A 25,417-nucleotide genomic window follows, 5' to 3' on the forward strand; every position below is an offset into this window, starting at 1 on the left:
TCTTTTTTTAGCTAGCTAGTCTAAAAATAGATCGGCGCACGAATCAAACAGGAAACAACACGAGCAGAACGGGGGTTTGTTCCTTTCTTGATCGGATGATTTCGTGTTGTTTTGTATGTATTTCATCATCACGTTTTAAAGAATAAAAAAAAATGCAAGGTCGGCCTTTCGCCTTCGGCTGCCTTGTAATTATCTTTCCATTTGTACGAGTCTGACTGAAATGGAGGTATCTCCTGTTTCAAATTCTAACAGCATATGCTCAGCAGGGTCGATCTACCTGAAACTAGCCTGTGCGCGCAGGCGCAGTCGACATATGAATGACACTAACGAGTGGAGCTTTTTTGTCGATCATATTTAAAGCTTTCAACAGTGTTCGACATTCGATGAGAAAATCTTATTGGAATCTTATTGGAATCGTAAACAACAGCTTTTCCCATTAAATTCTCATTGACTGAAATTCAATTTAACCGTTATTTTGTAGTTGAAAATATGATTTTTTTTTTGTCACGCGAAAATCGTTTTTTTTTCGTAAACCGTGGGATGGACGTACTTCGGACATATTGCGCTGGATAGAGGGCCAGATCTGCTGTCCAATGCATTACGTCCGCGTTATGTTTCACATATTTATTTGAAGAAAAAATTATTGTTAAAACCGTGACGACAATAGACTAACGTGAAGGTAAGTAATACATCAACGATTATCATTAGTTACATGAAAAAATAATTTGAGATCAAATTAGATTAGAATTAACAGAATTAATTAGAAACAATTACGGCAAGTATAACACTATAACAATAGCTGGAAAGTCAATCCTTTTTTGTCGTTAATTCAATGCAAAACTGCAAACTAGAACGGTGATTTTTTTTCAACGGTTGGAAGTTTAATTTACTTATTTATTTATTGTTATGACCTCCATCTAACAAAATCCCATCAAATAATTGATTAATATGGGGATTCACTTGACAGCGTAAACCACTTATTAAAGTATATTCTGATTAAAGGTCGCGATCGTCAAGGCAATCTTTGATTATTTCATTCACAATTTCATGAAACATTTCAAATAACAGAAAATCATGGCTTACGCAGCAATTTAAACTGTTTAGTGAGTCCTCTTAATAATTAATTAGTTTTGTACTGTTAACCTTCTTCGTGCATTAGCTTGCGCTCACCTCGCTGACCTAGTGTACGTTTAGGGGTCATAATGACCCCAATGCACGACGAGGGTTAATTTTAATTCCGCCCTCTAATGTTTATCTTTTGACTGATACGCGTATTTAGACTACTACCTATAATCTTCCTCAGTGTCTCCTCTAAGCAGAATATCCTCTTCGAATGAGTGTATTGTGGATTTAGCACCAAATCGGTGTCGGAAATAACTTCATTGACTTCCGCTGCCTTTCTTATGCGTTAAACATAACGTCGGAAGTAGTGCGCTGTATAGCAAATCTGATGCTCTATTCAGCGCACTACTTCCGACGTTATGTTTAACGCACAGGAAAAGCAGCGGAAGTCAATGAAGTTACTTCCGACACCAATTTGGTGCAAAATCCACAATACACTCATTCGAAGAGGATATTCTGCTTAGAGGAGACACTGAGGAAGATTATAAGTAGTAGTCTAAATACGCGTATCAGTCAAAAGATAAACATTAGAGGGCGGAATTAAAATGAACAGTACAAAACTAATTAATTATTAAGAGGACTCACTAAACAGTTTAAATTGCTGCGTAAGCCATGATTTTCTGTTATTTGAAATGTTTCATGAAATTGTGAATGAAATAATCAAAGATTGCCTTGGCGATCGCGACCTTTAATCAGAATATACTTTAATAAGTGGTTTACGCTGTCAAGTGAATCCCCTTATTAATTAATTAATTGATTACATTTTGTTAGATGGAGGTCATAACAATAAATAAATAAGTAAATTAAACTTCCAACCGTTGAAAAAAATCACCGTTCTAGTTTGCAGTTTTGCATTGAATTAACGACAAAAAGGATTGAATTTCCAGCTATTGTTATACTTGCCGTAATTGTTTCTAATTAATTCTGTTAATTCTAATCTAATTTGATCTTAAATTATTTTTTCATGTAACTAATGATAATCGTTGATGTATTACTTACCTTCGCGTTAGTCTATTGTCGTCACGGTTGAAACAATATTTTTTTCTTCAAATAAATATGTGAAACATAACGCGGACGTAATGCATTGGACAGCAGATCTGGTCCTCTATCCAGCGCAATATGCCCGAAGTACGTCCATCCCACGGTTTACGAAAAAAAAAACGATTTTCGCGTGACAAAAAAAAATCATATTTTCAACTACAAAATAACGGTTAAATTGAATTTCAGTCAATGAGAAAAGCTGTTGTTTACGATTCCAATAAGATTTTCTCATCGAATGTCGAACACTGTTGAAAGCTTTAAATGATCGACAAAAAAGCTCCACTCGTTAGTGTCATTCATATGTCGACTACGCCTGCGCGCACAGGCTAACTGAAGCATGCATATACTTGCACCAAATGTAAATCATGAAAGAACACGTTGATACCTGATCTTCGGAAATGTTTTACCAAAACACCCGCACGTGCAGCACCCCTTTGCTTTCGTGGTCGTGGTTCAATGGCACCATTTTCAGAGTCGGATGGTTTCTAACTTCACACGTCTAGCTCCGAAATCAGGTTAATTATACCTACATATGTGATGGCGATAACCTTGGGACGGATTCGTGTCGTTGATGGGAATTTGCGGCAATGTGAGCATAATGATTATGCGTAAAACAAAGGTCAATGGTTTGGCCGGATTTGTTTACTACATGGAGAGTGTAGTTATTATTCGACGCTTTCTTGCTGGCTTGCTTCCATTGCTATCTCATCTACGACAAGGGAAGATTCATTTATTACGTCCATAGTTTTTCGGGATTTCTAGACCCCCCCTCTTCCCCCTCTGTCACGCTATTTTCCTATACCTAATACACGTACTGTCACACTTTCTTAGACCCCCCTTCCCCCAAAATGTTGGACGTAATTTTTGAACGTTCCCCAATTGAGGTAACTTTTCAGTCGAATATGTTTGTAGAGTAACTGGGGGTAAGATGCTGATGTTAAGCAAGAAGACAATTTTAACTGTGAAAAATTAAACACTTTTATGCACTTTTATTGAGAATCGACATCCTCATAAAAGTCATTGCTCTGTACAAGTAAACGTTGTCATATAACTCAAATAAGGCATTTTTAGTGGTTCTTCACGTGTTTCAGGAAACAATGTTTTTCACGTGTTTTGGAAAAAAATGTTAAAAAACCCTGGAAAAGTATTGCTACGAATCGTGGAGAAATTTTCTAAAACATATGGAAAGTTTTTTGTAAAATTCCTGGAGGATTTTTGGAATGTATGTATGGAAGAAATTTTGAAAGAATCCTCGGAGTAGTTTATGAAAAATTGTAAGAAGAATATTTGAAGGAATTTCTGATATTTTTCTGGAGGAATTCTGAAGAAATCACAGTAAGAAATTCTGGATGAATCTCCGGATTAATTTCCAACGGAAAGTCTAAAGGGCCAAGGGCTGAAAGTCTCTAAAATAAAGATAAATCAATCAATCTAGAAAAGATTTGAAGAAATTCATGTAGGAAGTTTTTGAAACAAACTGTTTACTTATTATCAAAAAGAATCTTTTGAGGATTTCCTAGAAAAAACCATGATTTTTTTTTTCTATTTAGATCCACAAGAGATTTTTAAAAAGTTCTTAGAGAAATTTCTCGTGGAATTACTACAGGATTTTAGGAACGAACCTCTGTAGAAACTTCTGAAGGAATCCCTACAACATAAATCTGGAAGAAAGGCGAAAATTTTAAAACTTTCTTCAAAAATGCCTGATAGAATTTCAAATGTTACTTTGAAGAATCTGTTTTAAGGATTTTCGAAGGACTTTTCAGAAGAATTTTTAAAGGAACTCTTTGAAAATTTTTTTTAAAGAACCTTCGGAAGATTTTCTCATGAAAAATTATGATTTTTCTGAAGAAATTCCTTGAAATTTTCTAAAGGAGTCCATGGCGGATTTATTATGAAAATCTATGGAAGGTTTTCTTAAGGAATTCTTGAAGACATTTATGGAGGAATCTACAGAGGAATTTCCATAGGATGCTCAGCTCACGCTCAGTATCTTATTGAGAAATTTCTGAAGCAACCCATCGGAAGTTTTTTTTAAAGCATCCATCGAACAATAGAACTTCCAGAGAAAATTCCGAAGTATTCCCTGAAGAGTTATTCACCAGAATCCGTAGAGGGATTTTTGATTTTGAATCTCTCTTTCAGATCATCCACGACAATCTCGCTTTTGTGCCCACGAACTACATGTGAGAGCGAATTGTTTTGTGATAAAAATAGTGTTGATGGTGTGGCTTTCGAATCAGTTTAGATTTGTATTCCACAGTATCCTTACATGTTCTGTGGCTTAGTTGGTTAAAGCGCTGGTCTAGCGAATACGGAGTCGTGGGTTCGAGTCCCACTAGAACGCGTTTTTTTTCACAAATTTTATCTCTCAATTTGTCAATTGGCAACATTCTGTGCCTTCTGGAAGTTTTTCTAGTATGTTTCTTCAGGGATTCTTTCAGAAATTTTTCCGGTGACCCTTTAGGATTTCCTTCACCTCTCAGAGATTCTTTCATGAGCTCCTTTAGAAAACACTTGATGATTTATTTCTTGACATTTCTTTCTTCTTGGGAAATTGCTTCAGAGAATTTTATATACAAATAATGTTGGGTTGTGGTCCTCCTGGGTCTTTTATTATCATCCCACTTCTCAATCACAATTAGATGTCTTTTGTTCACAATAGGACTGATCGGTGAAGTACTAGATTTGTAGTAATGAGCTGAACTTTAGTATGGTGAGAAGGTCAATTCTCCGTTTCTGCAATAAAATGGTGCAAAAAGCGTGGGTATTATGATTCCTTGCCTAATTTGATGCTGTTTGAGCAAAACTTTGGACAACAGTGTTATTGTTTTCTTCATTTCTTGCAACATAAACAACATAGTTATCCGAAGTTTTGCTCAAACAGCATCAAATTAGGCAAGGAATCATAATACCCACGCTTTTTGTACCATTTTATTGCAGAAACGGAGAATTGATCTTCTTACCATACTAAAACTCAGCTCATTACTACAAATCTAGTACTGCACCAAACGTGCCCCATTTGTTACACTTAACAGGCTCAGTTTGATACAAAACGAATATATTTCACACAAATTATCTACGTGTATTAAACACACTTTTCTAGAAATACTGCACAATTTGACATAAAACAGAATAAAATCCTATTCGGTAGGCTGTTCTTATCGTCTTGGAGACTTTACCGGCACTGCCTGATGGGGATATTGCTCAAACTTTATTTAGATAAAAGAATGTAGATTTCTTCCCATTCCTAAACTAAAGATTCCTCAACACTCTCAGAGTTTCGTATTAGAATGACTCTCCAACAAATACGTTTCAGAAATTTTGCAAGAAATTGATCCAGAAGTATCTTCAGGAGTTCTTCCAGGATTTGTTCTATCATCTTCTAGGAATTTCTTCAGAAATTTATTAGGGGATTTATTCAGGAATTCCTCCAGTAGCTTTGTGTGCAATTCTTGAAGAATATTTTTCAAGAATTCATTAAGAAACTTCTTCGAGATTTAATTCAGAAACTCCTCAAGGTTACCCTCTGGAAATAATTTTAGGGATTTTCTCAAAAACTTTTCCATGATTTTTTTCCTTAAATTTCTCCAAAAAAAAATCATAAAATTCTTCTAGAAATAGAGGAATACATATATCATAGAGCCATATCAGAAGTTCTGCTCCTCCAAAGATTGTTGCTAAAATTGTGTCAATGAAATTGAATCAGGTATATTTAAAACATTCCTATAACATTTTTTCAGATAACCCTTGAAGAATTACTTCAATATTGTTTGTGTTATTTCATAAAATATAAATTCATTAAATCTTCTGTAAATATCTGTAGAGGAATATCTCGAAGAATTACTGGAGGTCTTTCAGAAGAAATACCAGGAGATATTTCTGAAAGAAACGCATAAGGGAATCCAAAAAGAAACCTTATGGACATTACTTTGGTAGCCCCTGACGCAATTTTTCAAGGGATTTCTGGAGGAACCTTGGAAGAGTTTCAGAAGGAATCGCTGAAAATTCTCTGATAATTCTGCAAACTAAAAAAATGGATTTTTTAGGTAGTCTCATGAAAAATCTCAAAGCTACTGAAGGAGTCTTTATTGATACTTCTGAAGGAGTTCTAGAGCATGTTTCAGATGCAACCCATGAAAAAATATCTGAAAGCATCCTTGGAGGAATATTAAAAAAAAAAATGTATATTTAATTCTTGCTGAAATCTCTGGAGATATTCTTAAACGAAGCCCCGAGATATTTGAACGAATCTCAAAAGTTTTTCTGAAGGAATTCTAGAAATATTTACTACAGAAACTTCTGGAAACTCTCCCTCAGAAACCCTTCATGGATTTCTTATAAGGATTTATCAATAAATGGGAAAAAAAATCCTAGAGAAATCTCTTACAAAAATTCATGTATAATTTTCTGGAAGAATTCCCGGAGGAATTCATGAACACATTTTTAAAGAAATGTCTGGAGAAATACTAGAATCTAGAAATAGAAGTATCTCCAGGTGCTTTTCCAGGGTTTGTTCCAAATCATCCTCCAGGAATCCTTTCAGAAATTCTTCCAGTACCGTCGTGCGGGGCTTCTTTATACACTTTTTCATGGTTTTTCAACTTTATGACATTATAACTCCCAGTCTAGTGAATGAATTTCCGCAATTTTTATACACAATAATTGTGAGTATGTATGTAGGATGTATGCAAAATTTGAGCTAAATCCATCAATACACAAAAAAGTTGTTCATACACCAATCGGACACATCTCATATAGAACCGGATGGGGGCTACTTTGGACATTTTTATCTACAACAAAACTGCATTTCAAATTCCAGGGTTATTTGGAAAACTACATTGTACCAATACTGTAGTATACTGTATCATACATAATTTCAATAAAAATATGCGTTTTAAGATGGTTCTGTGCTGCCTTTGGTATTATGAGCAGCGTGAAATTGCTATATAGATAGCCTGAAAAAAGGGACCATCAATCCTTTATTTGGGTGAAACGGTCATTTATAACGTATAACCATACAAATATTCGATTGTATATGCCACGTTGATACATTTTGAATGAATTGAGCAACCCTTCGAAATTTATGAACTGTAGAAACAATGCCTATAGACCAAATGTTCTGATACGTTATGTATATTATATTGGTTTATTTGATGTTTTTTCGCGTCCTGACAAGCAATAAACGGTCTGTTTGAAAAATAATTTCAACCAAATGAAGGGAAAACTATTGCTTCATAATAGTTCCTAAGACATCAAACAGATTTGAACCATATTTTGAATTCAAAAAATCCATATTCAAAAGTGTCCAAAGTAGCCCCGCATTTCAAAAGTAGCCCCGCACGACGGTACCTTTGTCTGCAGTTCCTGAACGTATTCTCAAAGAATATTTTTTAAGAATACATCAAGAAACTGCTTCGAGATTTAATTCAGAGATTCCTCAAGGATGGCCCCTAGAAATCCTATTAGGGATTTTCTCACAAACTGCTCCATGATTTTTTCCTTAAGTTCCTCAACAAAATACTCATAAAATTCTTCTCGAAATTCCTTCAAAGGCATATCAGAAGCTGTTACGGGTATAAATATTTGTTACATTAATAAGACAAAATAATTGTTTAATGTGTTCCAAATGTAACATTCGTGAGTTCTTTGTGTTTAATGTTTCAATTTGACTTGTAAATATTCGTCTAATTTTAATGCACATTTATAGGGTTCTGGAAGAATAGTGGCCCATGAAGTGCAATCCTCTTTTGATTGTCAACTTTCAGGCTGTTTCGTTCAGCGGATAAATACCAGAGATACAAACCTTTCCCTGACACGGACTTCAAGTTATAAAGCTCTAGCATCGAAACCCGAAACGGGATGCCCGATTAGGATTAGTTTTCCTTGACAAAACCAAGCTATGAACACAGCATCAAATGCTGTGAACTAAAAGGCAAACTGCCAAATAAAATACAATTCCAGGATGACTGATGGACCCAAATCAATACATGAAACCTCGTCATCCTGTGATCGGAAGATGTTATCCATCTGGATAACAGGGCACATTTATGTTATGTGTTGTGCTGCGTCAATTTGCGATGTTCCTAATTTGTGCATTTGTAAGGTTCTATGTGTATCGTGAAGTGTTAATACTTTGTAATAATTAATTTCTTTTATTTTTGTAACATGGCGCCCCACGTTGGGCGCCATGTTACAAAAATACAACATGGAACCCTACAAATGCAAGGGCCCAAATATTTACACCCGTAGCAAAGCTTCTCCAGATATTAATTCCCGAGGGGTTTTTCGAGGAGCTCCTCCAAAGATTGTTCCTAAAATTGTTCCAATGAAATTGAATCAGCATTTTTTTTAAACATTCCTATGAAAGTCCTTGAAGAATTTCTTCAATATTGTTCATGTAATTTTTCAAAATACTTAAATACTTCCGTAAATATCTGTAGAGGAATATCTCGAAGAAATACTGGAGCTCTTTCTGAAGGAATACCAGGACTCAGGAGGTATTTCTGAAAGAACCGCATAAGGAAATCCAGAAACAAACCTTATAGGCCTACCGAACTTGACGAAATTTTCCAAGGGATTCCTGGAGGACCCTATGAAGAATTTCAGAAGAAATCGTTGGAAATTCTCTAAAATATCTGCAAACCAAAAATAAAATGGATTTTCTTCAGAGGTATGCTCATGAAAAACCCTTAAGGTACTGAAGGAGTCTTTAGTGATATTTCTGAAGGAATTCCTGAGCATCATTGGAGGAATATTTGAATAAATTGTGTATTTAATTCTTGCAGAAATCCTTGGAGACATTCTTAAACGAATCCCTGGAGGATTATTTGAAAGAATGCCAAAGGATTTTCTGAAAGAATTCTAGAAAGGTTTACTGAAGAAAATTCTGGAAACGCTCCCTCAGTCAGAAACTCTTGATGGAATTCCTATAAGGATTTATTAATAAATAGAAAAAATCCAAGAGAAATCTTTTACCAAAATTCATGGTGAATTTTCCGCAGGAATTCGTGAACAAACTTTATAAAGTTATCCTTTTAAGAAATTCAGAAAGAAATAATTTTCTGAATTTTAAGAAATTCAGAAGGAATAAGAAATTTAGGAGGAATACCTGGACGAACTCATGAAGGAATCTCTTTACGAATTTGTGCAGAAATCACTGAAAAAATATCTAGTGGAATCTCTAAATAAAGTCATGAAAGAACTTCAGGAGAATTTCCTCCATGAAGAAATTTTTAGAAGAAACCCCGAAAGAATTTCGGAAGCAACCGATGGAGGAATTACTGGAACAACCCTGAGGTTACTTTGCAAATGGAACTCCTGGAGTCATTTCTGAAGGGGGAAAGTCCATAAATTACGCCACGCTTTGAGAAGGCTGGGGTTCTGAAAAGTGTTACAACCCATACTCAAATTTCAGAGGATGTCCCATACAAAAAGTGTGAAAAAATGGGGAAGAGGGTTGAGAATGAACGTTTTTGTGTGACCTAATTTATGGATTTTTTCAGAAATCAATGGAGCCTTTTTAGGAGGTTCTATATAGTCATTTTTTAGGGATTTTTATGGCGTCCCCAAAAAATATTTCTGAAGGAACTTTTAGATTTTTTTGAAGAAATCCTTAGAGAAATCTCTGGATAAAAATCTAGATTCTCCGTTTTCTGGAAATAAAACGCAGTTAGAATGCCTAGAATCTATGGATGGTTTTCTGAAAGTATTCCCGGAGAAATTTATTAAGCATGGAAGATCTACTACAATTTCTGGAGGGTCCTCTAGAAAAAAATCTGAAGAATATTTCATTCTAGCCGTTCAGGTTGGCACAAATATTCAAGTTATCTGAAAACACTATAATATTTATACAAAAAGCGACCGTCGTTCGTCGTGGTGTTGTTTTCAGTCCCATTCTTAGTCTACCTTTCCAGCGGCAGGTATACAATCTGGCAGTCTAGCTCCTGAGATTATCAGTTGACCTCTGAGGTAACGCATAAATTGACACTTATTTCAAACAAAATCTTCCTCAAAGCCAAAGCAAACACCTCAATCTGGTTCCGAACATCAAACTACCTCATTCATTCAACCCAGCAGCCTCAGCCATATTCGATTGTGTTGTATATTTGATCACCTCATTCAAGATGCAAACGCTAGGCGCTGCGCCGGCTGGCTGCTCTGAAATGTGGACCTATAGCTCCTATCACCTTCCGATTCCGTGGTGTGGCTCGGTGAGAATTGTTGTAAATTTGACCTCTGTGTACTGTTATCATTACCCAAACAGAGCGGAGGCGTTCGATTTCCGATTGGATGATGGGGGCAAGCACGTGTTACGAACTTCACCCTTGCGGGTGGAGTGTCCGTTCGCGTGCTGTCACGGGGCGGCGGCTGTCTTTGGAGCACACGGAACGTGGAAACCCTCCAAGTGTTCCTTGTGTGTGCGCCACTAACTAGGTACAAGCAGTGGCCTCTACAAGGTAAAACTGTAACTTGAAAGGATTGATAACCAAGGTCAATAATGCCCTACAAATGATTTGAGGTTCGTTTTGGTGTCCTCCTAAGAGGACGCCGCCCGTCAGCTGTCCAAAGGTAATCTAAACGTATCGATTGCCTTATTTGCCTTGTTTCTTAGGTAAACCGACTGTCTCCAAAGCAGGAATAAAGGGGTAGCACTGGTCAAAGTCCACACTCTTAATGAACAGTAGTTACACGTGCCGCCCCGTCGTACTTACTCGGTCTCGGTCATCGAGACGAGAGAAAAGGTAGATTCTCTCGCTAAGTTGCAATGCTGGTGATGTCACCGTATCAAACGGTAGGTAGGTACAAAGTTCGCTTCTATAAATCCTCGTTCGTTGGGCAGCTCTGATGGGAACAAAAAATAAATCCACGCCACCTCATTAATTGCACACAGTCTCTAGATGGACTGGCCATACTCAGTGCAGTGCAGTGCAGTGGCCAGCTGTTGCGTTGTCTGGAATTACTGATGGTGACTTTGAACCTTTTTCGTCTTGGTCGTGATTCCCGCGCGCTAATCAGCCGGTAGGTGAGGTGCATCATTCGGGTGCATTTGCTGCTGCGGCCGGAGAATAATTGGTGCAGCCGAATATTAACTGATAAAGAGGATTTGAGACGGACGGACGAACGGGTCTTTGTTGCAGTCGCTTTACGCTTCTGGGTGATGAAATTTAATGTGATTATTTGGGGAGATATATGCCCTGAGTTTATTTGCTGATTTAGATTCGATGTCTGAATACAATGCACTTTGTTATAAAGTGACATACTAAAGAATATTGTCCGCATTCATGTGATCTTCATCACGGTTTACAGGTTTGCAAATAACCTAATACCCGAGGCATCCGTTGATCTTGTTCAGTAGACCTGAAACAAACTCAACGGAAACACATTTGTTACAATCCGAAAACCTCGAAGACCTACTCGAAGAAAGTCTGCCTTCGTAAATCTTCCATGACCTACGGCTGTCTCATCTATCTATCTAGTATTTTAGCACATCCTTCTTGCGGTACACTCTAACATGCTATCGGTTAGACTGGATTAAAATTGTATGACGTTTGTAACTGACCAACCGATAAATTTCATTTTTCATTACCACATGTCACACGATACGAAGATAACACGTTTCGGGCGATAGGGGCAATGGAAATCTACGAGATATGTGTTGATAAGATAACTCCAAATCCCATCCAAGAACAATGGAATATCGCTGATTGATTTTCCGATTCTGTAGCGTGATGAAGATGACACTTAATTTTATCTTCATTGAATTTCTAGACGGAAGGATATGGTTAAGACTTGGATCATTAGTGCAGAAGTTGATTCAGCGGAAATATTTCAAACAGGTGTAGCTTACTTTCCAAATTAAGCTTTTTCTAAAGCTGTGGATCGTATTTGATTTATCCCAGGTAATCCACCAGCATTGATAGAAAGGAATAGTTTTGTTAATATGCCAAATGACATCCGTTCTCGTCGGTGTCCAGAAGGCAGATAGGTCTGTATGCCGCCGGGTCGTCAGGTGGCTTCCCGGGTTGGGGCAGTAGAACCAATCTTTGCCTTTTCCACCTCTCCTCCGGAGATTTGCCTCTTTTTTTTCCTTCTAACCCATAGGGGGATAATCTGCTCAACAGACACCCTAACAGAAGGTTAGGGTAGTGTAGGTCTGAGGCCGTCTTCTACAACAAAAGTAAAAGCCGGGACTACTCTCTCCTCGTACCCACTAAACCATTCCTATGGTCGCCAAACCCTACGTCTCTCCGGAACCACCAAGAAGGTATTGCTTCAGAGAGGGGCTAGTGCACATCGCACCCTCAAGGTTAGCTGCGTAGCCTAGCAGCAACGAACATCGATGACTCGCTCTGGAGAGTCCATCACGGCATGCTGGCGCTTAGCCAGTTTCCCGAGTGATCCCTCCCAAGTAACACATATGTTATATATAAGTTACGACAGCGCAAGTTTTGGTTGTATAGAAGTTTATTTTACGTAATTTCAACACAATGTTAGAATTACGTAAAATGAACTTCTATACAACCAAAACTTGCGCTGTCGTAACTCTATTATAACATGTGTGTTGCTTGGGCTGCCACTCCCTTTGTGCTCGGAAGGCGGGCAGGATCAACCCCGCCCACGCCCAACTGCTTGACAGACATCAAGAACTGATGCCCACGTGCAACCCGATCTGACCTGCCCGTAAGAAAGGGAATCACTACCCTTCAGGCCCTATCAGATGCACCCGAAGGTTGCAGACAGCAGGGTCTCACCTACCCCGACCCTTGCCGGGGACCCCTTTCCAACCGCGGGCTCGGATCCAACCCAGTAGACCGCCGCCACGACAGCACCGCCACCGGGACTTCCTCTCCGCGGCCACTTAATCGCTGTAAGGATCGATCTCGACCGCAGGGCTCCGGTATGACCTACGAAGCCGACTCCGAACCCCTGGACCGAACCCTGTACTGCATCTGGACTAGCCTCTGCATAGTCATACTGAACATATCTTGGCCGTCTTGATGGCTACTGCTGGAGCCTTGTTCAACTTAACCCTTATGTGGGCGACAGGGTACCCGGGTACCCAGCACCCCTTTAAAATACACAGTGTAGAAAAAAATCAAAAAGTTTGTCGGAAACATAACGGTTAAGCGACTTCGCTATTGCGATGAACTTATCATCCGTCACCGGGCTGACCTCGCTTTGTCCGTAGGGAATGGGGGTCCATGGTCTTTTGTCGTGATGCGGGAACAACGATTCCACGATCTTCTGCAGCATGTCGGGGGAGGGTTCTGGGAGTGCTGACGTGCCCTCCACTTTGGCCATGACTACTCTGTAGGCATCACCCCAAGGAGTCGTGTTGGCTGCCTGGCAGAGATTTTCGAGACACGCCCGCTTACGCGCCTTAATCTCTTTGTTGAGTGCCTGTTTAGCCGCCCTGTAGGCCAAACTTCGATTCATTCTACCCTCGTCGGTGCGAACTCTTTGCATCCCTCTTCTAGCTCTTAGGCGGGATGCGCAGAGTTCTGTGATTTTTGAACAATACCAGTATACCTGTTTGCGTTCATTTCTGGGTAGGGATTGCCTTGGTATTGTGGCGTAGGGTTCTGACCAGATCATATTGATTTATACGCCGAACAAACATATTGATCTATACACCGACGGGTCACCGGGTGGATTCCCAGCCTTTGGCCACAGGACCAGGCTTTGTCACTTCTAAACCTCTGGGAAGACTCTCTCGATCGGACATCGGACACTACTAAAGGAGGCCAAGTACTCGGATCTGGACGCGGGAAGAACCCCTCGATGAGCCTCTCCAGCATCGCTGAACACTGCTCAATAGGAGCCATTTATCCTCGTATTTTGGCCATCACGACCCTGTAAGCATCACCCAACGGGTTCGTTTTTGGTTGCCCTTATCTCGGTGTTGAGAGGGACAGACGCGACGCAGATTCGCAATAGCTTGAGTTCATCAGCATGGCGATGGTCTCCCATTTCTAGGGTAGACTTGACAAGACATTGTGGCAACTCATGCACGCGAGAGCACCGCTATCAACTGGTCACTGCTTAGACCGAGTAAGGTTCGCTCACGGCGGAGCACCTCCCTAATATCTCGTCGTTGAAGTATGATGTCTTCCACGTACGAGGGTTGGGCATTTGCTTAGTAGCCCTTTCCTCTACCCGCTGCCTGCTCTTATTGTATGTACTCGATACAGTAGCGAACCGTCAGATGATCGCTGTTCGTATAGGCATCGTCTACCCTCCAGTTCGAAATATTTGTTAGGGCAGGACTACAAAAAGTAACGTCGATGGTCGATTCCTCTCCGTTCCGGTTAAGGACACTTTTAGTAACGACATTAGCTCTAATTGGCAAAACGGCTTCCACGTGACACGGCACAGGCCTTGAAGTCACCCGCTATTATCACCGGTCTTGAGCTTCTGCGTGAACTGCTCGATCGACCACTCTGGAGGCGCATAGCAACTACAGAAAAAGACCACCCCTTAGCCATTAGCTTCATGGTCGCCTTTGTAAGTTGTAGATACCAAATCCTTGACTACGAGATGAACTAGCCTAGGGTTAAAAATCTCGTTAATACAGATAAAAAAACCCTTGACTCGGTATTTTCTCCATTACGATATGACGCCATTTGTACACATCTGCGATCCAATTTCCATTACCGGTGGGTATCCAGCGACTGCCTGATAGAGCATTCGCCAGGGCGCGCGCTGTCCATAAACTACGTAGACTCATTTTTGACCATCTTAGACTCCTCCGTCGCAGACTTTTGTTCATTCAAAATTTTCGAAATTTGTGTGGAGTGTGGACTTTGGTCAGATTCCCCCTCGCCCCCTAAGAGTCTACGTAGTTTATTGACAGGCCCTTGGTTGCGTCATAGTGGTTCAGGTGACTTGCCAGCTGAGGCTATCTTAGAGACCGGGAACTTTGGACGTCCCGTTGGTTGCCTGCCATTCAGAACACAGCTCAAGCATTTGGAAAGCTTCGTGAGGGCTTGCTTTTTATGACAGTCACCTCATCGCCTATAAAGCTTGCTCCTGTCAGATCCTTTACAGTTCCACAACTTGTGTCACGGTTCAAGAAACCTGAAGCAAGCCTGCTGTGGGTGGCTCATGTATACTTAGCGAACTTATCGACCAGCTCACCTTGAGCTTCCCTACTTTAACGTTTTGTGTCTGCACAGGTAGCTGCATTAAGCCCATCTGTGTCCCTGGCGAACCTTTCCGTAGCCGAACGGCTACGGTGGCCACCTGCATTTCGTGAGGAGCTCCTTCGCGTCCGTGATTTACATCCAAGTTTTATACCTTTTAAGTCGCGTCAACGGAGAGAGCTCTAACCGTAACACCATTACCAAGGCCGTCATCCCCCAGATTTTTGTAGGCTGCATCCTTGCGCGTTTTGGTGTGCTTGAGCTCGAGGACTAGTTCAATGATGCGAGTACATACGTCAATCAATGTGTACATCACCTGCAAGATCAGAGAGCTTGATATTGCTCCTCATCGCCATCAAAACCTCTGAATACTTGGACTCGTCTTTTAATGACTCGGCCTTGTATTTTTGGTGACTGAGAACCTACAGATGATCGCAAATCCCTGCTCGCTTTAACCCGGTTCGGGCCGGCCTTTTCAGGTCCACCCTTCCCAGCTTTCCGGGATGCCTGGCCGGGGTCCGACGTAGTGGCATTACTGCCCCTCACCTTCAGGGTTAACAACTGTCTGGCCTTACGAACGCCACTTGGTAGCTCCTTCCCTGATGGTTGGTTTCGCACACTTCTGTGGTTGCTTGTCGTAAGCGTGCTGGCGTACTCTTCGAATTACCCGCGAATGCGAAAGCCTCAGTCTGAGTAGACTTAGGCACTGTAAGCTTCACGGACTCTGCTTCTGCAGTAGTTTCCATGAGTTTATTATGGTCTTCCTTGGCCGCCATAATGGACTCACAAAGTCTCAGAAAATCCGATTCTAGACTTTGCTTGAGGTCCCAGTTTTTATTAAGCAGAATATGTAAACTACGAAGTTGGATTGCGGGAACTACCGCGGGATCACACTACTGAGCGCTTTCTACAAGATACTCTCTTTCAAATTTAATGCCACCGTCTATCACCGATTGCAAGAGAGTTCGTGGGACAATATCAGGCTGGATTCATGGGTGAACGCGCTACAATGGACCAGGTGTTCACCATCCGCCAGGTGTTGCAGAAATGCCGCGAATACAACGTGCCCACACATCATTTGTTCATCGATTTCAAATGATTCGTATGATACAATCGATCAAGAACAGCTACGGCAGATTATGCACAAATATGGATTCTCGAATAAACTTATACGATTGATCAAGGTGACGATGGATTGAGTGATGTGCATAGTTCGAGTATTAGGGACACTCTCGAGTCCCTTCGAATCTCGCAAAGGGCTACGGCAAGGTGATGGTCTTTCGTGTTTGCTGTTCAACATTGCTGTAGAGGGTGTAATTAGGAGAGCGGGATAAACACGAATTGAACGATTTTACTTTAGTCGTACAATTCATAACAAATATCACTCCACTTTCACTCTTTGATGTTAGACTTTTTCCAAAATTATCCCTTCTGTTTTAGTTTGATTTGCGATAGAAATTTTTAAGGATAAAAGAGTAACATAGTTAACTATTGGGGGTCTCCAGTTAGCCTAGTGGTTAAGGCTATGGATCGCCAATCCGGAGACGGCGGGTTCTATTCCCGTTCCGGTCGGGAAAATTTTCTCGATTCCCTGGGCATAGTGTATCATTGTACTTGCCTCACAATATACAAATTCATGCAATGGCAGGCAAAGAAAAGCCCTTCAATTAATAACTGTGGAAGTGCTCAAAGAACACTAAGTTGAAGCGAGGCAGGCCAAGTCCCAGTGAGGACGTCGAGCCATTAAGAAGAAGAAGAAGTTAACTATTGATAACTCGTTAAGTAGAAACACTGTCATTCAAAACCGCGAGTCCCAACGAGCCCCCAAACTGTCGACCGGTTTTTCAAATTCAAACCTACAAAACTTCAATCGAGCACCCCTTCACTATTCCACCGGTTGCGCAACTTCAAAAATTTTCCATGAATCCATCCGTCTACGACAAATTCAAAGCTTAGGACACGGGTTCCCAACCGGTGGTCCGCGGCCCCTTGGGGGGCCGTGAAGCCAGTCCAGGGGGGCCGCAATGTTACCAAATAATTGTTAAATTTTTATTCTATTTTATGCAAATTATACCAATTTTCAATTCTGTATACCATCACCCCCAAAATTTGAGGAACAAATTTTCAGTATAAAACGCCTTCAGAAGAAAAAATTTTCGGCTGCGCCGCTATTTTTCAGCTACGACTCAAATTTAATCTACATGACATCATCTTAACGAAATAAGAGTGCCGAATAAAAAAAAATTATCATTGATCGTCGAAAATATCTCCCACAATAAATTCCTGGCTACATCACTGTACCCAAAAAACTCGGTGTCGTTCATTTAATTCATGTTTTTTTTCTAAAAATTTTCATTGGGCCGCAGATGTTTTGAGAATGCTTAAAGGGGGTCGCCACCTCAAAAAGGTTGGGAACCCCTGGCTTAGGAGGTAGTGTTGGGTTGGGGGTATGCTGCTCGTTGCTCGCTACCCGACGTTAGCACCCACGTGTCTACTACGCGTGCGGTGTGTTCTTGCACGCAAACACCCTAAACCCAGTAGGACCTAGGTATAGGTAAAACCCCGCGACGACGTGACGCGACCGGACGACGCGACGACGAGCGGTCGGTGAAGATATTCACCATATGGCGTGATCGACGACGTCACCGTCGGATCAACCAATCGCAGCCGCGTAGCCAAAAATAGTTTTAGGGGAGTTGTTGTTTGTTTGGAAAACCGGTGCGCTGGTGGTGAGTGATAAAAACAAACTCGAATCTAATCGGAGACGTCGCTTCATAGGGCGACCTTGCGATATGCGAGGTGGTGCGGTAGCGTAGGGGGTGTTACTACCCTTTGTGGAGGTGATATGGGTGCGGGTGCAAGTGCATGTTGATATGGCTTCATCAGTTATTGTGTTGTCGAGTACATACGACAAGTACCAAGTGATTGAGTTTCATTGAATCAGGCTTGGAATCAGGAAGCCGAGTTTCGTTTCAAAACACGTGACCTTAAAGAGTTGCTAGCACACAACACTTATGGTGGCGTGAGGGGAAAAACGCGAATTGCGGGACGCGGAGATAGTTATAGTGATTGTAGTCTCACGATTTACGGCTACTCTCGCTAAACAGCCCGGGCGGGAAGGGAAGTGGCAAAAAGTGAGATGGAAAGGATTACGCGTGTTCTTGACCCTCTCGCTTCTAAGGTCACCGCGCGACGCGATGACGCAAGTAGCCATCTACGCTGATTAGTGATTAAGATTTTTTCTTTCGTTCATATAATGTTAGTAACACTATAGCTTGGGAGAAAAGTATTCGGCGTGCGCACTCCCAAGCAGGAGTTCTATATTAAGTACCGTGTGAGGCGATTTCGCATGGAAAGTTTTGTTATTGAATGGCGGTCACACGACACACGACGTCCATCAAAGCCGAGTTAATACAATCTTTCTCCCTTGGCTAACGGAACGGCAACCGCGTTGTTGTTTGTTATTATTGTTGCTCGAGAGATAACTGGAACAGCCCACTTTGAGTCGCGATGTAGTTCAACCGAGAAGTGGCCGCAGAGCTTTGACGTAATAGGGCTTTTTGTATTTCAGATTGTTTATATTCAATGGGGACGCGCACCCTTACAGAAACGCGAGCAATGGCGATGAAGGGATAGTATACTCTAAGAAGCTCTATTTTCCAAAATAAAAAAAATGTTTATTTTTAGTTCAGTCCCTATCGCTACCATTCCCCATCGTTGTAGTTGTTGTTGGTTTGTTGTAGTTTAATCACCAAGGCAACGATAACGAAGCACCCTTGCGGCTTTTTGCCTTTGGTTTCCAATAAAGGCAAGAAGGATTCATTAGGGTGCAGCTTCTTTCCAGAGTGATTGAAGCTAATATTTGCTTAAGGCGAAATTGGAAGTATTTCCTCACTTTTTGGTTTTTGATTTTTTATTAAATAACGAAGCAATATTTTCAAATTCGGTTTTCGTGCACATGTAGGGTATGGATCAAGGTATCTTCTGATTTTTTTTTGGTAGTGAAAAATGTTTTTCGTTTTTGCAGAAACCATTTTTGAACAAAATTTCACAAAAAAATGGTTTCTGTCAAAGTTGAAAACATTTCCACCTCAAAAAAAATCAGAAGATACCTTGATCCATACTCTACATGTGCACGAAAACCGATTTTGAAAATATTGCTTCGCTGTTAAATAAAAAATCAAAAACCAAAAAAATGAGAAAATGCTTCCAATTTCGCCTTCAGCATCTACTTCAAAAATTCTTTTTTTTTAGAAAATCGTTCAAAGTTTTGTTCTCGGGTACTTTTCGAAAATTTCCCAATAGTACTTTAAAAATTCTTCCTTGGATTCAGGAATTTCTCCCGGAATAAATCTTCCAAGGATTCAGGGTTCCTTCTCAAAACTTTAACATGGGATTTCTATAGAAATTCACAAATAATTCTTTCAGAAATGTTTGCATGATTTGCTTCATAAAGTCCTCTGGGTTCTTATTCCAAAATTTTTCTATGGATTCCTTTGGAAAATCTTCCAGAGATTCCTACAAAATTTATTAAGGATTTTTCAGTAAATCTTCAGAAATTACTTCATGAATTTCTTCAGAAAAAACTTCTTCAGGAATTTTTTTCCAGAAATTTGTCGTTAGATTACTTCAACAATTCCTCTTTAAATATTCGGAATTTTCTCTTGAGATAGTTTTGGAAAATTATTCAAAGATACTTTCAGTAAACTTCCGCTGGGTTTTTCTAAAAATCTTTGAAACAATCTTTCAGACATTGCTGGAAGCATTTTTCCGGGAAAATTTTCTCTGTTCCGAAGAAACTTTTGAGGATTTATTCAAAATTTTGTTCAAAGATTGCATTTGAAAATTCTCCGGATATTTCTTCTGAAATTCTGGAATTCTGCTCTGGACTCATCCAGAAATTGAAAAAAAAAACGTTCAGAAAAACTTGCATGGACTCGGACTGCTTCGGAAATTCATCCAGGTATTCTTTTTAGAATGTTTTCTGAGATTTCTATAGGCATTCAAAACCTTTTTATAAATTACTTTAGAAGTTCTTCCCGGATTCCTTTAGAAAATTCATCGATGATTTCTGCAGAATGTCTTCCAGAGAGGCTTCCAGGAAGTTTTCCAGGGTTTTTTTTTATAGATTCCTTTAAACATCCCTACAAAATTTTATTTAGAAATTCCTCAGAAAATCCTCCAGAGATTCGTTGAAATTTTTTTCAGAAATTTTTCTATAGACTTCCTAATAAGTCTCTCATAAATCCTTTAGAAAATCTGTCATGGATTCAGTGCTGCCATGGGTAAATCAATGCTGGTTACTTAATGTTTCAAAATTTCAGGAGAAGAAATTTCTTAAAAGATTTATCTTGAATTCATTTGGGATTCAAAAGGAAAATCCTTCAAGGATTACTACATAAGCTCATGCTAGTATTCCTTCAAGTATTTCTTCCCACAATTCTGAAGAAAACCATCTAAAAATATTGTCAACTTTTTTCCACAAGTTTTTTGTAATTAATACGAAAATTCTTCTAGAAAGTTCTCGAGGAATTCCATCAAACGTTTCATCAAAAGATGCAAATCCAGATGATATTCTTTTCCCATAGATTCAGAGATTCTTTCATAAATCTTCCAAGGTTTTCTTTTAGAAATTCAAAAATATTTACAAAACTTTTTGAGAAATTATTGTTTGAATTTCCATTCCTTCAGGGAGGGATTATGACGAACCAGCCAAGGGCTGAAAGTCTCTCAAGTAAAGATAAATCAATCAAATCAATCCTTCAGGGATTTTCTTGGGCATTTATTTGAAAACAGCTATAAAACAATTTCAACCGATTCTTATGGAAGTTTATGTAGGGGTTTCTGCAATAGTTCCTTCAGGTATTCCTCCAAGCATTGCCTTGGATTTATTCAGACCTTCCTTTTACTTCCATTTATTATTTCAATTTTTTTCTAAGATTGTTTCAAAAATTCCAGCAGAAATTACTCCAAAATATATTCTTTAGAATTTTTTTCTATGTTTTTCTGTCGAGGGTTCTCCAGTTCTTCCTTATACTTGGATGAATTGATAGATTCCGTAAAAAATATTTCTTCAGTGGTACTCTAGAGCAAGGATTTTCAAACCTTTTAGCTCGCGGTGCATGTGTTCAATATTGACACAAAGTGCAGTTCAAATTCGTAAAAAAAACTACTGTTAGTTCATAGCTACTCCCAGGCGAATGCACTCGACGTTGCAATATTTTCCGACACTAGTTATGAAACTGACTTTATTTTTTTTAAATTTCCTTATTTCTCGGGGCACTAATAACACAGTTGTTCGACTTGGAATATTTTCTTGCTTAGAATATCTCTTGAAGTTTCCGGGCAAAACCTCCGAAATGCTGTGGAAGATCCAGAGCAGGCTTATGGTAAAATTCATGCCAGGACCATTAATGTCCAGGACCAGGGTAAATTCTAGTACCATTACTGGATTTCTGGAGAAAGCAATGGAAAATTCTTTGCAAGAAGTTTGAATGATTCATTTAAATTCCTTCGTGGCATTCTGGTAAATTCGATGGAAAATCCCTTTGGAATTGTGAAATTTCTGGAAGAACTTCTGAACAATCTCTGGAAGAATATCTGAACGTATCTGAACTGAATAGACATCCTAGAAAATATTGCTAAGAAAACCGCAGAAGCAACTTAATAAAAAAAAATAAAAAAATCTGCAGAAATCACTGAAGAATTTGCGAAGAAATTCCTGTAGAATTTGAGAAAAAAATTTTGAGAAGAATTTCTGAAACACTTTGAAAGATCTGCCGAAGAAATGCCTTGCTGAAGTTTCAAAAGAAAATCCTAAAATTCTGTCTCTGGAGGTCCTTTCCAAAATTCAGAAACAGCAGGAATTTCTGAAAGAACTCTTGAAGGAATTTCTGCAGATATCTTTAGTAGAATCCCTGTAGGAAACTTAGGAAGTACTTTGGAACGAATATCTGGAAAAAGATCTGAAGAAATTCCAGGGGAACTCAGAAAGAATCTCAGGAGCAATTTTTTAAGAACTTCCTGGACTTTTCCTGGTGGAATTCATAAAATGAAAAAAAAAAAATATAAAAATTTAAACAAAATCCTAGAAAAAATCCTTAAAATTTGAAGATTTTTCAAAAAGATTCCTTTGAATAAAAAAAGACTGTTAGAATATCTGGAGAAACACATAAATGAACGTCTGCACAGATCCCTTCATAAACTCTCCAGATACGTCTAAAGCAATTTCCGTAAAAATCATAGGTATTTTGTTTGAATAAATATCTTGAAGAATCCGTGGAGAAATCATCTGAGTTACCATTAGAGGAAATGCCGGATAAGTTTCTAAGGAAATACATGGAAATAAAGAGATCTTGAAAGAATGTCTGTATGGCATCACTATATGGTTTTGCTTTCATAATTGTTGTATAAATTCCGTAAAAAAATCTTCTGGTTTCTTTCAAACATTTACTCAGGGATTTATCAATAAAATCTTGTATGGATTACTTCAGAAATTCCTTTATATTTTTTTTGAACATTCTACCGAGTTTCCTTTAGAATTTTTTCTAGAGATTCCTCCAGGAATTTCTTTAAGAACTCCTTTAGAAAATCTACCATGGATATCATTTTCGGGGATGTATTTTAAATCTCCCACGAATTTCATCAAAAATATCTCCAGGAAATTCGAATTTTCTCTAGCAATATCTTTAAAGTTTTCGTAAGAAATGCTTCCCGAGATTATTTAAGAAATTCCTCCAAATATTGTTTTAGAAAGTCGGAAAGATTTCTGCAAAAATAGCATTGGAAAACTTTACAAGAACTTTTGCAAAATTTGCGTCATGGATTCTTTTAAAAATTACTTGAAGAATTTCTTCATACAATCTTTTAAGGATTCTTGTAGAAAATTCTCCAGCGAAGTTCTCATAGCGATTTTTTGAGGAATTCCTCTTGAGAATCCTTGAGATATTCCTTTGAAAATTTCGTCAGAAATATCTCCCAGGATTTCTCAGAAAGCCTTACATGGAAGAAGTACTCCCAACATTTCCTCCAATGCATGTCTAGGATTTTTTGAATGGATTTTTTCAAGAAATTTATTCATAAATTCACCAGATATATTTCCTAGAAATTTGTACATCAATTATTTTCTTGAGAGATGTTTAGAGTAGCTTTTACTGAATAAGTTTCTCAAAATAATGCTCCGGGGATTGTCCAAGAATTTTAGCAGGAACTTTTCTGAGAATCCTCCTCCTTATTTTCAGGAGCTTTTCTTGCCTTCCTTCAAATATTCCTCCATGGATTATTCCATGAAATTCTCTAAAGGTTTTTACAGGAATTCGTGTGGAGATTTCTTCAAAAATTCTCCCAGGAATTGATTCACAAATTTATTCTGAAATCCCTTTAGAGAATAGTCCAAAGATTAATTTTGATTTTTTTTTAGATGTTTCTTCAGAAAAAACTTCAGAGACTTCTTCGGGATTCCTAGGATTTCTTCCTGAATTTATTTTTACGTTTTCCTTAAGAAATCTCCGAGATTCTTTATAGATTTCGCCATTTTTGTCTAAAAATCGAATATTACAAAGACCACACATAGAAGGTGTCTGCTAGTCCCAAACGGACATCTCAATGGTTCTTTGTCTAAATGTAGCTGATCTGACAATAATGGGTAGCAACTACGGGCGGTCAATCAAGCATAAGGTCAAGCTCTTTATCAAAGATTTCATCGTCCAGATGAGAAAAATAATCAATAATGAAGTGGTTAGGTTCTCCTTAACTGCAAAAAGCCAACGGCGCAGGCGTACTACGAAGTCCACGGCTCCTTCCTGGTCTCTGATGAATATGGTTTTAGCTTGTCGTTTCTCCGGCATACGAGCAGTGTGTCCAGCCCACCGCAGCATGCCGTGTTTTATTCACTCTTTAAGTTCAATATACCGTCCTTCAATTTACCGTCGAGTATTGTTCGCAGTGTTTTACGTTCGAAGATTCCAAAAGCACTCCGATCAGCTTCTCTCAACGTCCACGATTCATGGCCGTATCATGTGACCGGAAGAATCAAAGTCTTGTACAACGCGACTTTTGTCTTCGTTTGCAGCCTACGGGACTTCAGCTGGTTTCGCAGACCGAGAAAGGTCCGATTCGCAGCCGCAATCTGTCTTTTCACTTCGCGGGTAACATCATTATCGCATGTCACTAGAGTACCATGATAGAGAAATTAGTCCACACCATCAAACTTCGCAGCATACTAGTGTAGAGGCGCCGAGATTTGGACACCTTGAAAACCCGGCTTTGATTTTATTATGACTACACTGCAGTGTAGGGTTTAGGTCCACCAAAGACTAAACGTGGACGAATGCAGTTTTCAACTCTCTGGGACTAGTTATCAATTACTGGGTATGAATCAAGTTTTTGATAATTCACTGTACTTCAAAATAATCGATCAAGTGAAATAAGTGAAATTTCACACTGGAAGGTCATTGATAACAGTACAAAAACAAATATTATTTGTACAATAAACAATACGTCAAACCGGCAAAAAACTGATTCATCCACTGCAAATCATAAAACTCATTATCGAGAATTGTCAGAGGTCAGTTAATTTGCAAAGAGCAATAAAAATATTCAATCGTGGTTCTCATTTTTTTTAGTAGATTTTTGAGTTACGATATCCAACTTTTTCGATAAGATTTGGGATTTTTCCACTGATAAAGCTCAGTTAAAATCAATTCCCAGACACCTGACTAACCGTACACGCGCGACTAATGGCTGCTCAAATCCCGGAAGATACCTTCTATCAGACGAGCCCATTCTCAACCAGCAGCCGTAGGTACCTATGTCTAATCATATCAATCAAGCCGAATTAAGAAACGCACTGATATCATCGCACCAATCTGACTGAGGTGTAAATTTTCTGCGCACTTTGTGTCCCCTCCCTGCTGCTGTGCCACACCAAATGACGCAATTACCCCACGCGGTTCCCGTCGTCGTTCTTATCACTACTGACCAGTGGTGCCTTCAAGCAATAACTTGATTAGAAATGGAATGACCAAAAAAGAAATAGCTCGGTTCACATTTTTGACCAATTCAGCAAATCGACTGTGACTGCCGACGGAAATCGTACGATCATTAGCAGC

The 25,417-nt window shown here is 39.2% G+C and overlaps 1 protein-coding gene across 10 annotated transcripts in view; it reads left to right on the plus strand.

Annotated features, from left to right (window-relative positions):
- Positions 1-25,417, plus strand: part of LOC109399662 (1-acylglycerol-3-phosphate O-acyltransferase Pnpla3) — a 77,101-nt gene that overhangs the window by 20,750 nt on the left and 30,934 nt on the right. The gene's annotated exons all lie outside the window — the stretch shown is intronic.

This window comes from Aedes albopictus, chromosome 3 (assembly GCF_035046485.1).
Source record: "Aedes albopictus strain Foshan chromosome 3, AalbF5, whole genome shotgun sequence".
In the NCBI taxonomy this organism is placed as follows: Eukaryota; Metazoa; Arthropoda; class Insecta; order Diptera; family Culicidae; genus Aedes; species Aedes albopictus.